This window comes from Ambystoma mexicanum, chromosome 14 (genome assembly GCF_040938575.1).
Source record: "Ambystoma mexicanum isolate Mex_15411 chromosome 14, UKY_AmexF1_1, whole genome shotgun sequence".
In the NCBI taxonomy this organism is placed as follows: domain Eukaryota; kingdom Metazoa; phylum Chordata; class Amphibia; order Caudata; family Ambystomatidae; genus Ambystoma; species Ambystoma mexicanum.
Genome location: NC_090940.1, coordinates 616,452,345 through 616,468,298, shown reverse-complemented (window position 1 = coordinate 616,468,298; position 15,954 = coordinate 616,452,345). Strand labels below are relative to the sequence as shown.

Sequence of the window (15,954 nt, the reverse complement as noted above, 5' to 3'; positions counted from 1 at the left end):
GAGGTGGAATAAGAATGAAGTGGAAGAGTATTGATGTATGAGGCCTTAGAAGGATAACTGATAACTGATGACTGAGGAGGCTGAACAAAGAATTAGGGGGTGGTATAAGGGTGGTGTGGGGGGGAGTAATGAGTTCTGAGGCATTAGGAGGGGACGTATGGAATGAGGAGGATGGATAAGGATGAAGTCGGAGGAATAACTGATGATTGAGGAAGACGAATAAGGAGGATGTGTGAGAAGTGTGCTATGGGGAGTTAGAAGGATGACTGAGGAGGATGAGCAAAGTATTTGGGGATAAGGAGGAAGTGTGAGGAATGAAGATGAAGAAAGGCTACTGATAACTAAGGAGGATGAGCAAAGAATGATGAGGAGGAATAAGGCTGGCGATTTAAAAGGGCGAATTGCTATGTTTTCAAATATACAAAATTTGCTGAGGGAGGAGGAGTGAGGACTGTTCAGCGGGGGGGGTTGAGGAGTGAGGAGAACTGAGGATATCCTAGGTTGGGTGCGGTACATAGAAAAAGTCTCTGGTAAAGGATCGGTGAGCAGGTGGTCTTGCCAGTCCTCAAAAGAGGAATGTGTGCTGTGACGAATCCCATAATGTTGTCACTGCTTCCGTAAGGGGAAGCCCCCTATGGGACCAGTGATGACTATTGTGGGAGAAGGTGTTATCCGCCCACACCCCTCCGCCACCCCTACTCTCCATAGCTACCCTCCTTTCCCATGTACTTATATAAGACTCAAGAAGTAGTAAAGACTGAGATGAGGAAGAATAGAGCTAGCTATCATTAAGATCCAAGCCAAGAAACTGTGACGAGGAAGAGGTACGAATCCGCAGGAATCACTCAGATGAACTTGCATGAACAGTTTAGTCTCCAACTACAGACCTTACTGGACGCCGACATACAAACTGACAACAGACTCAACCGAGTATCAGTTACTCCTTGGAGGAACCGAGAAGGTGATGGACGCTCACCGGAGCTGGCCACAGGGGGAGAGCAGAACGCTGGGAGGCACGGTGTCCATGGGTCGCGTCAAGAGAACCGAGAGGCTGGCTGGGGAGAGCACTGGCAGCGCAGCACTGCAGGATCATGCAGTCCGGCTGAGAGAAACACGCCGAACAGTGGGAGAAGCCGTGAAACCACTGTGTCAAGCTGTGAAGAGCCCCAGAGCGCCGGCGAGCGAAAGAGAGACACAAGGAAGCCTGCAACCGAATGGAGGTCTGCAGCCAAGACCCTAAAGGTATTTGGGTGGCTAGACCTATGGTTGGGGGTTCCCCAGAGGGTAACAAGGATACCTAATCTTCTTTGTGACAGTTCTTGGAGGGAAGACGACCCAGGGCTGTCAAATAAGAGAGGAGAAGGTGATGAAAACTGCGAATGATTCCACTGAATGCAATACTTGGCAGGAGAGTAAAACAAGTCTGCATGTGAGATTAAGAGACTGTGAAGAGAGCTGTGAGGGTAATAGAGATAAACACAGAACTTGGTAGGTGAGTAAACCAAGCCTGTGTTTGAGATTAAGAGACCTGGTAGAGAAGGGAACCAGTCTGCTAACCAGGGTCAGGGAACCACCACAGTTTGAAGGAGCATCCAACCCACTATTCTTCATCAATGGAGAAGGAAACCAGGTCTGCCACCCTGGGTCTGGGATACAGAGACAGAAGAAGCCTGAGAAAGGCCGGTTGGGGAAGGGAGACATTCCTCCAACACTTGATTGGACATTTACAATTCTCAAACCAAGAACTGTCTTTTTGTCCAGGGGAAGGGCATCATTCCTCTGGACTAGGAAGAGATCCTTTTTATTTAGTTTAACGCAGAGTGTGAGGGACAGAGCTAGCATTCTGGCATAGGTCTATGGACTCTTTCCTTTGACATCCTGACTGTGACATTAGTTATTTTGGTAGAGGCAGGGAAACTCCTCGTACAGCTAGGGCAAGATGGGTTTTCTTTTTATTTTCTCACTTGAATAAAAGTTTATGCCAACCACAATGACCACTCTGTGTCAGTCTTACTTCTGCACCCTTACACTGCCCGAAGTGTTATAGAAGTGGGCTGGGCCCTGAGTGCTGAATGATAGCTCTGTGGCCCTCTCTGCTGCAAGCTTCCGGCACTTTCTGCCCATCCTGCTGCCTCCTCTGCATTGGTAAGAAGCAATCAAGTATTGATCATGCAAGGCACTTGATGTGTCCCCCCTGCTGCCACGGGGGGTTGCTGCCACAGTGGTGAGTGTGATTCCTAAAGGGAGGGAGGTTCTGCAAAGGGGGCCTCGCTAAATTGTGCTGAGCGTGGACTAAATGTGGGGCAGGTGACTTGGGCATGAAGCATGTGTCCAAATCACGCGTGTCCCAACCACCTTCATTCTGTAGAGCAAATGCTGCTGGTCCTCTTAAGTGCTGATTCAGGTTTTTTTTTTATTGATGCAGCTGAATAATAATCAACCTTTAAAAAAAATGTTATTACATTTCATAACAATATTTAGGTAATCACAATATAAAATTAAAATTTTGATTAATTTATGAAAAGGCATATGACTTTTTTTCTCATTTTGTGTAGAAATATGTTGACATGTAATATACATCATTGTGAATATGGAACTACAATGCATTTGCCAATTTCATAGTTACAATATAATAGTCACAATGTTTGAAACACTGGCTAAAACAGTTAACAAAGCAAATCAATTAACACATCCTCAACCGATTTAGTTTATATGTAGCGAACACAGAAACTTAACAATAGCAATTTTAACTACTATTCGTTTTGAGGAAAAGGTTTCATGCCAAAGAACATCTGAATTTAAGATTTTAAAGTGTTTTAAATATTTTTTCAAATAAAACGTCAGTTTGCCGTTGAGGGATGGACACTCTATCAATAAATGTTTGAGTTTCCGGTTGGTTTGTTATTTTGCAGAAACTGCAAATATTGTCTGCTTTCGGCATTCTTTGCCACTTGGCTAGGATCTAATTTGTTGGCCAGAGATTAAGCCTAAAACACAAATAGTCCTTTCTATATGATGGAGAAGGACATTTCAACAGGTAGGATTCAGGAGTGCAACGCCTTTTATTTATCCTTAAACTCTACATAAGTTAGACACGCTTGGCGCGTGTTAATCCAATCCTGATGACTTAATTTTTCTTTGGCACGCATGGGATTGGTCATGAGCTAATCAGTCGATATATCAGCCAATCACAAGACCTTATTTAACTCTGTCTTCCGTATTAAAGTAAATTTGTGATGAGAAGTTATCAGGTAATTAGACAATTTTTACAACAGAGTATTTGTTTTAGATGCAATAACACACTTTCTGTACAATGTATATACTTTCCATATATAGGCACTGTGCAAAGATTGCAACCCTAATTCATGCCTTATTATCGGCATATGTTGTCCATTAGGGAGTGAAAGTACACGCCTCCAAAATTATACCCTCTAGCTTAAGCCAGAAGGATTCTGATTTCCAAGACTTCGTCTCAGCCCCACATAGTACTATCGGCACCACCTTTTGGATCTCCCCACCACCCCCTACATCCTACCTCTGCAGGAGTCTGTCTTGATGCATTCTGGTTTCACCATCAACACCTTTTGCCAATGCTTGGATTTCACTTGTATGGACTTCATTGACTCACAATGGGTCACCCTCTCTCAACTCTCATGCTGGACTTCCCCTGCATCTTGTACTCATGGTGACCCTGAATCATACAGTTCCCATTTTCCTCTCGAATCTTGGCTTGTATTTGCTGTTCTCTCGCAACATTATGTGTTACTACTGACTTCTGCAATTGTATTTGCTCTCCCCTCTTGCTTCTACACTTTTTCACTGCTCACTCTCTGTTCTCTCCTCCTATCCCTTTCTCCCTTTTCCTGTCTCCTCCCCTCCTCTCTTCTATGCACTTACTCTATCAGAATTGTCCTTGACCTATTATGATAGCAACCTTGTTTGTCTCCTCCCCCTCCCCTACTTATTTTCTCACTCCCCAAACCACCCCCCCATCCAGCACTATCTGAAATGTTGTCAGGCCTAGTACGTTAGTCGCTTGTTTTGTTCCTCCCCTCCCTTTCTGCACCCCTCTCCCTCACCTTTTGTTAATCTCCGGCTCTACCAGAAATGCTGTCAGGCCTTGTATGGTAGTCACCTGTCTGTTTCCAATTCCTTCCCATTCTCCCCCTCCCTTCCTTATCTGTGTCTTAGCTTGTGCACTATCAGTAATGTCGCCAGGCCGAGTACAATAGTTAATGTCACATTCGTATTGTTCATGGCCTGTAAGAATGTCATTGTATTTTCCCTTTTTCCCTCTCTTGCCTTGAAGCGCTTTGAAACACATTGTGCACAGGCGCTATATAAATAAATAAACATAACATATATAAGATGTCAGTACCGGTGCACACGAAAATGTGCCATACTTGGCATGTATAATCTATGCCTGCGATATGGTTGTTGTCATTTAAGATTTGATCTCCGACATGTACGGGAGATCTGTACTATGATCATTGGTGTTTACTCCTAGATATTGATGCTCGTGGACTACTTCAATTGCTGTTTTGTTCACATGCCATTTATAATGGGTTCCATGTCATTTAATTGCTGGATGTTCTTTCGCAGGGGTTTTTACCATGGATTTTCCTAATCATTTATTTTTTGGGGGAGCTCCCCCCAAAAACGCTAACTCCACTTAGGGCTGCTAAACCCTCTATTCAAGGGAATCTGTCTCCATTGGCCTCATCACCCAAAGATCCTTCTATTACTTCAAGCTGTTGCTGTGAACGTGTGCTTATCAAACTAGCTAACATTAAAGCACTATTAGCGGCTCTGTTCAAGGGTGTGACAGAGGCTAGGGGGGAAGGAGGGGCTCCTAGAGTTGGAGTCAACTTATTTGGGGCTGGGCAGGGAGGCCCAGCCCCAACTGCTGGCACGGGGGCACATCCTCGACTCCCCTCTTCTGGGGGGACAAGCCCAGGCCCGACAAAGGGTTTTACCCCATACAGTCCTGTCCGTCCCCCGTCTCTGTGGATCTATTCCACCCCTGAGGAGTGAACCATGGGTGACTCCACCCCCAAACCCCCTCTGCCACCCACACAGAGGGCTCCCTTAGCCTTGGGGGCCAAACCCCCACCTCATGGCCCCCCATTGGGAGAATACAGGATAATTTGCGCATGGTGGGAAGGGGAAAAAAATCCTCTTTATTCGACCAAGGGGGGTTTTCGTCTGGGGACCACGCAATTGAAGTCTGTAGTAGCTCCATATTGCTTCTCCATGGTGTCCCAAAATTACCAATTGCCACTAGAGAACAAAGGGAAGCCCTCCGAAACAAATGCCTTCATTGGTTGCGGGCTTTGGGGGAATGTGGGTTTGTGTCCAGGGGCTCTATATTGAAGTGTATTAGAATGTCCAAACCTGGAGCCAATACGGACATTGTCAAAGTGGTCTTCGGGGATGTCGATATGGCAAGGGCTGTCATGGAAAGATGCAATGGCCTTGGGTGGCCAAGGAAAACTGGTATTACAGTTGGTTCTTTTTATGTCCCTGCCCCTGTATACCCCACAAGAGACTACCCTGGTAACATTTTGTTGTTTCCTTTACCAAAATGTTTACTGTGATTATGTACTAGCATTGTAGGTGCTTTGATGGCCTTTCTGGCCGAATAAAGTTCTTTGATTTATATATATATATATATATATATATATATATATATATATGTGTTAAACAGAAGGGTAAAGGTGCTGGGGAGGAGAAAGTTCTCCCACAAACACCTACCAAAAAATGCCCAAGCACACAAGACTTCCAATTGTGTTCAAAATTTCATTTTATTTATCCAAAAAGAGTGAACATAGTATAAAAAGCATACATAACAATACCTAAGCAGACCAGGTGTCATGCAGCACTCACCCACAGCGGGTGGAAAACGCCACGCGTTCCACTCGACTCACGAGCTTCCTCAGGCTAGTATGATTCCAAACGTTTGTTTCCTTGTGTTTTTATACCCTTGCACTGAAGGTGATTGGGTCTGCACAGCTGTGCAGCTTACATAACGTAAAAAAAGTTAACAGTTACATAACATGAAAAAAACCTTAACAGTTAATTGTTTAGAACTCTATGGTTCTGATTGCAACAAATCCGCCATTGTGCAGTGTGTAAATACATAGTTGCCCACATTTGTGAGTTACCTAATTCCCCATTATTATACTGGGTGTATGCCAGCTGACAATAAGCCATAACAGCCCTTCACCTTCACTTGCTTTACAATGTTAAAAGAGGTGACCACAAGTAAAAGCGCTAGTGCGCCTATTTAATTTAATGCTGCACCGTGATAGAAAAAATGTCTTCACGGTGCTGCTCTCTTCCCGCTAGTGGCATAAAATGCCCTAAAACGAATGTATGCTGCTACTGCCCTGAAGCCACAATGCCCGCTTCTGTATAGTAAAATAAGCCTTCAAGTGAAGGCCCCCTATATATGCACACTATAAATGCAACATGGCAATACCAGTGTATGGCCATATAAAAACAACAATGGTGTTCACTACACGGGGCGAGCATCTGTGGTATAGACAGTCTGATTCTCAATGACAAATTAAAACAATATCATGATTGGTGAAAAGTCACCATATCGAACAAAGTGACTAATGCATTAAAGTACAATATAAGGCAAAAGCTGAGACCTGAGTTCCTATTCAGTGCAAAGGTATGGCTGTAAAACATCCAGATATCCATAAATTTAAATGAATATTGAAGTGTGTTGATTCATATAATACACACAGCCAGTAAGAGGAAGGGTTTACCTAGATCGGTATCATAACTATAGACAATAGTTTGTAAACTTGTGATAATCATATATGCAAAATGAATGGACATATCGAGGTGTGTTGGTTAATATAGATTAGCACCTGGATATCAATGTTTAATTCCTCATTCATATAGGAACACATACATCTCTGAGTCTATATTTAGACCATTGGGTTTCAGAGTATCATATTTGCATATGAGCTTGGCTTCTAGTTGACGTAACTTGAGTTCTCTATTGCCAAGTCTTTTATGTTGTGGTATATGGGCTAGTCCCTGGAAACTCATTTCTTTTACATTATTGCTATGTTGTTCAGCAAAATGTGTTGCCAGTGGATAGGTTTGATCTCCATTTTTTATAGCTCTATAATGTTGCAAGATGCACAGTTTGAGCGGGCCTATTGTGGATCCTATATAATTCAGGCATACACAACGAACTTCGTTTGACATGTTATTCTATGTTTGTGTTTCCATTGTTTGCCATCAACACCAGTAAATGGTCTCTTAGATACAAAATCACACAATTTACATTTACAACATTTTCTGAAACCCATTTTGTTCTCTCCTGAGAGCCAACTTGACGATTCATTCTTAGTCACTACCATACTTGGCGCCAAGATGTTTTTTAGTGTGGGGGCTCTGCGGAAAGTAACACTCGGTCTTATCTCTAAGACTCTACACAGATCTCTATCGGTGGTTAGAATGTTCCAATGTTTTTGCATTATGACTCTTATTTGTTGGGCTTGTTGGTTGAAGCCTGTTATGAACCTGATTTTCTCATCTTTAGGTTTAATTTTGGGTTTAAACAGGATACTTCTAGAAAGTTTGTCTGCTTTTTCAAAGCATTCTGTCACTGTATTTTTAGAGTATCCTCTGCTTACGAACCTTCTGCCGATATTTTTGGCTTCTTCCTGGAAATCTTTCTCCTGACTACAGACACGTTTGGCTCTCAAGAATTCTCCATATGGTATGGATTTTTTGAGTGATGGGGGATGATGACTGTTGGCGTGGAGGGTAGAGTTGGAGCTAGTTTCCTTTCTATAGAGTGTAGATTTTATCATGTTTTCTTCTATTTTAAACAACACATCTAAGAAGACCAATTCTTTTCTGCTGACAGTACTAGTCAATTCCAGATTATATGGGTTGCAATTCTAAATAGAGATGTATTTTTCTAATTCATTTTCACTACCGTCCCATATTAGAAACAAATCATCAATAAAATGATGCCACATCACTATGTGTTTGGTGAATTCTTCCATCTCCTCACTCCATGCCACTGTCATTTCCCACCATCCCATATACAGATTTGCATAGGTTGGTGCCATGCATGACCCCATGGCCGTGCCTTGTATTTGTCTATAGATAGCATTATCATACAGGAAGTAATTGTGTTCCAAGCAGAATCTCAACATGTCTAATAGCATGAGATTGTGTTGGCGATAGCTCACAGATCTACTCGCTAAAAAGTGCTTACATGCATTTAACCCATACTGATGATGTATCGAAGTGTAAAGAGAGACTACATCTAGGGAAACCAAAAGAAAATTAGATTCCCAATTGACATCATTAAACTTTGTTAGCAAGTCAGAAGTATCTCGAATATATGAGTTCAAACTCAATACAAAAGGTTGGAGAAAATGGTCTAAGAATCTCGAGGTGTTCTCCAAAAGGCTGCCTATCGAGGATACAATAGGACGTCCAGGGGGATCTATAAGACTCTTGTGAATTTTGGGATTTAAATAAATGAGGAGTAGTGGGATGGATGTTCTTCAAATAGAAATATTCATCCTCATTTATTAAATCCTGCTCTTTCCAAATATGTAACAGAGTGTGGAATTCCTGATTGGTGGTATTAAGGATAGATCTGTCAACTTTTTCATAGCATGATGTGTTGCTCAGTTGTCTGATGGCTTCCTTATTATAGTTGATACTGTCCATGATAACTATGCTCCCCCCTTTATCCGATGGTCGAATAACAATATTATGGTCTTTGCGCAATGTTTCCAAGGCGCTGACTTGTGATGTTTTCAGATTCTTAAATTTCATAGCATCAGAATTATATATATCTCGGTGGTAAAAACCCAAGTGAAAAAAAATTCCTGCGATGAAAGGACGTGGTACCTTAAAATGTCTCTGATCATTCTGTCCCTTCCTACAACGTAACACCTTGTTCTTATCTAGCTTAATAATCAACTAATTCTGGTCAGCATATTCGCTCCGTGCATGCAACAGGTTTTGCAGGCCAATGGGAGACTTAGATATTAAAACCAAGTCATCTGCGTAGAGGAGTCAGAAAATTATGTGTGGCCCCAATTTTGGAGAGTCGGTACTAATATTTGCACATTTTTCTTTAAGGTCCGAAATAAAAAGGTTGAATTGGGTTGATGCTAGGACACAGCCCTGCTTGAACCCTTTGAAAGTCGGTATTGGTGAAGATCAGTCACCATCTGATGTTAGCCGAATTTGGATGGTAGTATTTGTGTGCAAAAGTTGAAAGAGTGCTAATGCTGTGAGGGCACTGCGCTTTATAGTTTATTCATTAGCAGGTGTCTAGATACTGAATCAAAAGCTGACCTAAAGTCAATAAGGCCATGTATTCCTGTTGTTGCATCGATCTGCAATGAGCTTTGATAGCACTGATCGTCATTAAGTTAATAGAAGTATCCCAGCCGCAACAAAACCTGTTTGAAAGGGGTCTCGTTGTTGGAATTCGGTTATCCATTTATTGAATTCTCTCAGTATCAACCGGGCAAATATTTTGCCCGGAGCATCTAACAGAGCAATTGGTCTGTAATTGAGTCAGGACTGTCTGTCACCCTTTTCAAAAAATGGGGACAACTATTGATTTTTGCCATAACAAGGGAATAGCTTTAGTTTCCAGGACGTGGTTAAAAATGGTGAGGAGAATTTTTGACCAGGCCTCTGGATGTTCCTTGAACATAGCATTATTAAGGCCTTCTGGGCCAGGGGCTCTAGAGGAGCTTGATTTTAGAATGTAGAACTTAACGTCTTCTTCATCAAATTGAAGATACATATTGTCAATTTGTGCTTTGAACAGGATGAATTAATGGGTAACGGAAAGGCATATAGGGCAGAGAAATGTTCTTTTCATTTGTGTTCTGGCACTACATTAATTGGAGATGGAGTCTGTGTCAATGAGTGGCTTGATTTAGCAGAGTCCACACCTGGCCTGAATTCTTTGTTTTAAGTGCAGTTGACATATGTTCACCATCATGTTGTAACAATAAAGCTTTGTCTGTATGATTTGGAATCAATAATGGATTCCAAATTGTCTGTCCTCCAAGTGCTCTGTGTGGGAATGTCCCGCAGGAGCGCACCATTCAGCATCACTAATTGTCTTTCTTCCATGAGAGTTTGCCATCGATGTCTTAAAGAATCTTCGGCAGTGGTGACATGAGGAAATCAGTGGAGATTTAAGTCACCTGCTAGGATGGTGTGAACAATCGTCGCGTCACTCACAATAAGATTGAAAACCTTTTCAAGGTCCTCAAAAAATTGGTTGGCTTCAATACCATGATGAGGCCAGTAAATATTGACTACCACTATAGCTTTGGATGGAAAGCTGATTTTTACCATTTGAATGTACAAGTTTGGGGATGCCCAAAGATGTACAGAAATGCCTGAGGCTGTCTTAATGGCAATAAGGAGTCCTGATATTGGTCTGCCTGTCTTTGAGGATCTTGCAGGAAAAAAGAGAAAGACTATGACCCTCCCAAACTGGAGTCTTTGTTAGCCAGTTCTCCTGGAATACGATAATATCAAAATCGTTTGTGATTTGCAGTTGCACTCAGGAGATGTTCGAAACCACGCATGTTCCAGCTTGCAAATTTAAAGGTCTCATGATGCTCAGGCTTGGATTCTTATGCATTCTGATCAGAACGTGGTTTCCATTGCGACTGATTAATTTGCTGATCGTCTGCATGTGGCTCAACGAGCCTAGTACTCGAGGAGCAAGTCACTTTTAATGATGTTGCTGCTTGAGTGATCAGTTGCAGTCCCTTTAAGGAGTTAAATTCAGGGGAACTGTCTAGGAATGTGTCTTTGGAAGCAAGGAATCCCAAGTTATAAAGTTCATTTCTAGCTCGCCATATCAAATTACGAATAGCGCCCGATTGCATCAACAATATCGCGATAGACAAATCCGACTATGTAAGAAATTCTACTTGGTTTATGTCTGAAGATGTGATGTTCTCTAGCCTCGGAACATCACAGAATATATTAAGTATGCTCAACCTATTACGGTCATATATAGCATATGGTGTTGGACGGCACTGTATGACTAGTTGATGAAAGCGTTGCACGTTGTCTTTGGGCTGCTTAGAAGCATCCACTACAGGGTTTGATTTCTTTTTTAATTGGTGGTTTAAAGATGGCAGAGTTTTTCAAGTCAGGAAGAGCTTTCTGGACGGAGGGCACAGATCATATTTGGGTGTTGATCGTATTTGGGTGTTGAAAGAACGAGTGTTAGGAAGGTTGCAGTCATCTACGTCATCCCGATTGCATGAACCCACATACTGAGTTCTTGGATGACTTAGCCGTTGAGGAGCACTGAAAAAGAGGGTGATAGATTTTGCCATTTCAACTCGTCTTTGCTCCAATGTTAGAAATTGTCCATCATATGTGGTCACTGTAGGTATGTGCGGTGTAATGTCCAGCTGTGGCAAAAAGGCCTAGCTGGAACCGGCACTAAAGAATGGCTCTCCTGCTGATCAGCTCCTGCTGACACCAGCTCATCTGGTGGCTGATAGAGAATGACTCTCCTGCTGATCAGCTCCTGCTGATAGAGAATGACTCTCCTGCTGATCAGCTCCTGCTGACACCAGCTCATCTGGCGGCTGATAGCTTGGTATGTTAGTTGGGAGTTTCGTGCAATTGACATCATTCTTGTGCATACTGCATGTAGAAACTGGTCCAACGTTAGCCAAGTGTGTGACAAGCGGTACTGGTATTGTGATTGATTCTGTTTTAGAAGAAGTGTTCAGCAGCTCAGCACCTCTCGTTATAATAGCTGAGTAATGAGTGGTCTGATGGTTGAGCTTTTTGTCCAGCATTTCAAATAATTTGGTCAGGGACATAGGAGCCATATTCATGGCCGATAAAGTAATATCTATTTGCGGGAAGGCGCGAGTTTGACAGGGAGTTATGTCATGTGGACGAGAAACAGAATCTTTCTTTCTTGGAGTTGGTTTTCTAAATTAAATGGACAGCGCTGAGGAATTGTGCGAGGAGTGGGCGAACATAATAGGGGGTTTTAGATAAGTTAAGGCTACACATTGGAGGAGTAGAGCTATTATCAGTTTGTCATGTTGCACTGCCAAAGCTAATGGTTCTATAGTGGTGTAACAGTCGGGATTAGCCATGAGTTGATGCTTTTTCGATTGATTTAAGGGCAGCTGATTTGCCAGTTCAACCGCGACTTGAAATGATGTTGGGTCTTCCAAGATGGTTCTATATTGTTTGGAAGAGACGCAGTTTGTTTCGCACCACCAAAGCCCAGGGTGTCAATCTGTGTGCAAGGTATCACTGTGTCGCACAAGGTTGCTGCCGGAGATCGAAGGTTTATCCCAGCATCAACTGAGGCGACCTTTTCTAAAGATAATCCAAAACCTGCCGCCATTAAAGAATCTGGAGGCGTCATTGACTACAGACTAGAGAGATTTGTGTTGAATAAAGGAACAGAGGAAGGAGTCACTAGGATTACAGATTTGTTGCAGTTAGATTGGGACTGCATGATGGACAAAGTGGGGTTGGGATGATAGAAATCACAAATGTCTACGGTATGTGTTTTTGGCAGCGGAAGCCCCGTGGTACACAACTTCTTAGCCGAGTTCAAGGTGGGCGGTGTTCTCTTGAGAGTGCGCTTTAGCTGCATAACTAGTTTGGAGGTGTCTGTTTGTAGGGGCATGGTCGATTTCAATTTGTAGACGCCGCTACCCTTGTTTGTACTATGGGACTGCTCCATACTCAAACGGTTGTAATTGAGTGACCGCAAACAGATGAACACACGCAAGGAAGGCAGGATAATCAAGCAACAGCGAGATGCTTTAACGAAACACAGTGTTACTTGGAAGGTAGAAACAAGCCAGCCCACCACAAAAGAGCAAAGGAATGGCTGCTTGCTGCGGAGCTAAGCAGCGCTACCATAGCACTTCTCGATTGCGCGTGCGCTGCTGCACCCGAACAGTGCTTATGAAGGAGTCTGGGAAATGTGGACGGAGCCAATGGGGTTTCAAAGATAGACTTCACCAATTGAATTGACACAATTCTAAAATGAAAGCAAGCAATGTCGATTTAGTATCAAATAGTACTTATCCGTAATAAGGCTTGCAAAGACAGCGACAATGAGTATCCGAGTCCTTTAGCCATACTGCATTCAAGATTTGCAAGTAGTTTGCAGCAGGGCGATACTTGGCAGGCTAGCAGCACTTCCGTAGCACTTCTCGTATGTGTCCCAATCACCTTCATTCTGTAGAGAAAATGTTGCTGGTCCTCTTAAGAGCTGATCTAGGGTTTAACCTCTCCTGCTGGCTGCCTGTCCCATGATCATTGCGGCTTTTGACCCCCTTGCTTCAGCGTTTTAACCATGATTTTGCCAGAGCCAAGTCAGAGTGAAGGACTGATGGTTTGCGCATAATGCCTAAAGAGGCACCAGTCTCCCAAAAACTAAAGGCTGTGTCACTTTCAGTGTGCCTTTTAAAAGGTGATCTCCCTGACCTGTTAAACCTGCTTTCAGCCCTTTGATGTTGGGCAGGGAATAAGCTTGGGGAATATTAATGTTCAAGGAGAGTCTCAGATTTTGTGCCATCCATGATAGTCAGGAAAGTCACCCATTGGAGTTTGCCTTAGGAAACCTCTCCATTATACTTTATGCATCACCCGCTACCTCAGAAGGGGTGTGGGGGCTAAAGGGCCCCCAAACATCCTTTTGGAAAGGGTCCCCACTATACCTCCAGCCATCTTCCCTAGGCCCTGAAGTCACCCGTAAGAAAGGGGAGAGGACAAATAGAACCAATGTGAGCTACTTTGCATAACATCAAAGAACATTTTGGGAACATAAAAATGATAACACTTGTTTTATATGGCATGTGACAACATTTCAAGCCTGCAACTCTTCCAAGCACACAATGATCACTGCCTCCTACCTGTATGTCTGGCAACTACCTAACAGTAAAATGGCTGCAAACCATCGTATGCACTTGGACAGTCTCGCCCTTTGGGAGTCAGGTGTTGGCTGTAGGCTTACAGTTTCCCTGCACATCTCTCGAATCACCTAATCTTGACCAACACAAGTCCGCCTCTGTGCACGGGCTCTTGCGCACAATTAATATGGTGCTGTGGGCAATCTCTTGACCTGCCATTAGTTCATGCTGGGTGCTTGGGTGGGGGGCTGAGGGAGCCATGGCAGAGACCATACTGAAACAACGTTTTACTGGCTAGCCCCGGCTGACTTAAGATCATGGCTGCTGCTTAGAGCTCCCAACTACTGTCCCTGCTATGGCGAATGATCCCAGTTTACAGAAGTATTGCCTTTAGAGCGGTTGGGGGCCTCATTATAAGTGTGGTGGTCCAGAAACAAGGGGGCGGGTAGGCTTACCGGCACCCTTGTTTCTGGGCCGCCACACTACGAGTCTGCCTGCCGGGGCTGCTGCGCCCGACAGGTCTGGTAGGCAGGCTTGTCACGGAAGCACTGACACCGTTAGAAACCGTTAGAAACAGATTCTAGCAGTCCTACAGGTCTGGCACTTCCACTTTGTTCCCTTTAAGCTGAGCACTGCTGCAGGGGGGTGGGAGGGCTAAGAGCTTGTCATCTGCCAGAAAAGCAGTGATCAAACAAGCATGCTTTGCCATGCTACCAGTGATCCTCATATGTATGAGCCTGTGCTGGACTCTCAACGAGGGACCCTGATATCTTGGTAGACCGAGAAACAATCATCTCACGACTTCAAATGTTCAGGCTCACTACTCCCTTTATCCAGAACCAATAGTGGACGCTCCACAGAGCCCCCATATCATGATATTGAATGCAGTTCAGGGGGAACTGCCCCTCTGGAAGTGGAACCAAGACTGATTTGTACATGTATTTTATTTCTGGTAAGGCACTAAGGGCTAAAACCAGTGATGTGAAAGACTTTGCTTGGCTGAAAGGTTTCCGTTCGCCCTTGTTTGTCTGTTTGAAGTCCGTCTGTTCCATGAGCTGCCAGGGACCCTTGTTTGATATCATATGTGATCACTTAATGGCGCTAATGTCCTGACATGCCCTTTACATTAACTTTACTTTGAACACTATTGTGTGGACCAAACCCCATACACCCTGTTTTCCTATAGAAGTGAGGGCAAGCATAGGTTTCGACACAGACAGCATTTTGTTTTGGACTGACAGACCTAGACTTCTTTTAGTGAGGTGCCTGTGTATTCAGTTTGCTTGCAGCTCTCATCTTTCTCTGTTGCCAATCTGAACGGGCCTATAGGTAAGAAGTATGTCCTTAGTGAGGTGCTTGCTTGCAGCTCTTCTCTTTCTCTATTGCCAATCTGAACGTGCCCGGGGGTAAGCAGTATGTCCTTAGGAAGGTGCCTGTGTATTCAGTTTGCTTGCAGCATCTTCTTTCTTGGTTGCCAGTCTGAACGTGCACAGGGGTAAGGAGTATGCCCTTATTGAGGAGTTTACTTGAAGCTTTCATCTTTCTCTGTTGCCAATCTTTTTTTTAATTATTTATTTACAGTTATATACACAAGCAAGAGTAAAACAAACTGTGCAAAGCAAGTAAAAACAACACATTGAAAACAGTACAAATACAGTGAAACAGCAAAGCAGATTGAAAAGAAGAAGAAAAACACCTTAAAAGAAGTCATTAAACTTATTCCAGATCCTATCATACAAGGTCAATTTGCATTTCAATTTATAAATCCTTTTTTCAATTCTTGAAAGACTGCATTTCTTGGACCCAATCCTCAAATGAAGGAGGAATCCGGCTTTTCCAACCTTGAAGTACCAATCTTTTGCCCACAATGGCACACCCAAAAAGCCATTTTTTATGGACAGAGCAGAGATCCGACAACCCAGAATCATCACCTAGGATCATTGCCTTGAAATCCAAGGTGGACCCCCCACCGGTAATCATGTCACATACATCACAAACTTCATTTAAAAAACCTATT

At 43.3% G+C, this 15,954-nt stretch overlaps 2 protein-coding genes across 7 annotated transcripts in view; both read left to right on the top strand.

Annotated features, from left to right (window-relative positions):
- Positions 1 to 15,954, top strand: part of TTLL5 (tubulin tyrosine ligase like 5) — a 769,178-nt gene that overhangs the window by 539,062 nt on the left and 214,162 nt on the right. The window lies entirely within an intron of this gene.
- Positions 12,348 to 15,954, top strand: part of IFT43 (intraflagellar transport 43) — a 580,365-nt gene continuing 576,758 nt past the window's right edge. For both annotated transcript variants that reach the window (XM_069638039.1, XM_069638038.1), the window contains exon 1: positions 12,348 to 12,352. The gene's annotated coding sequence lies outside the window, so the exon portion shown is untranslated. The remainder of the gene's footprint in view (positions 12,353 to 15,954) is intronic.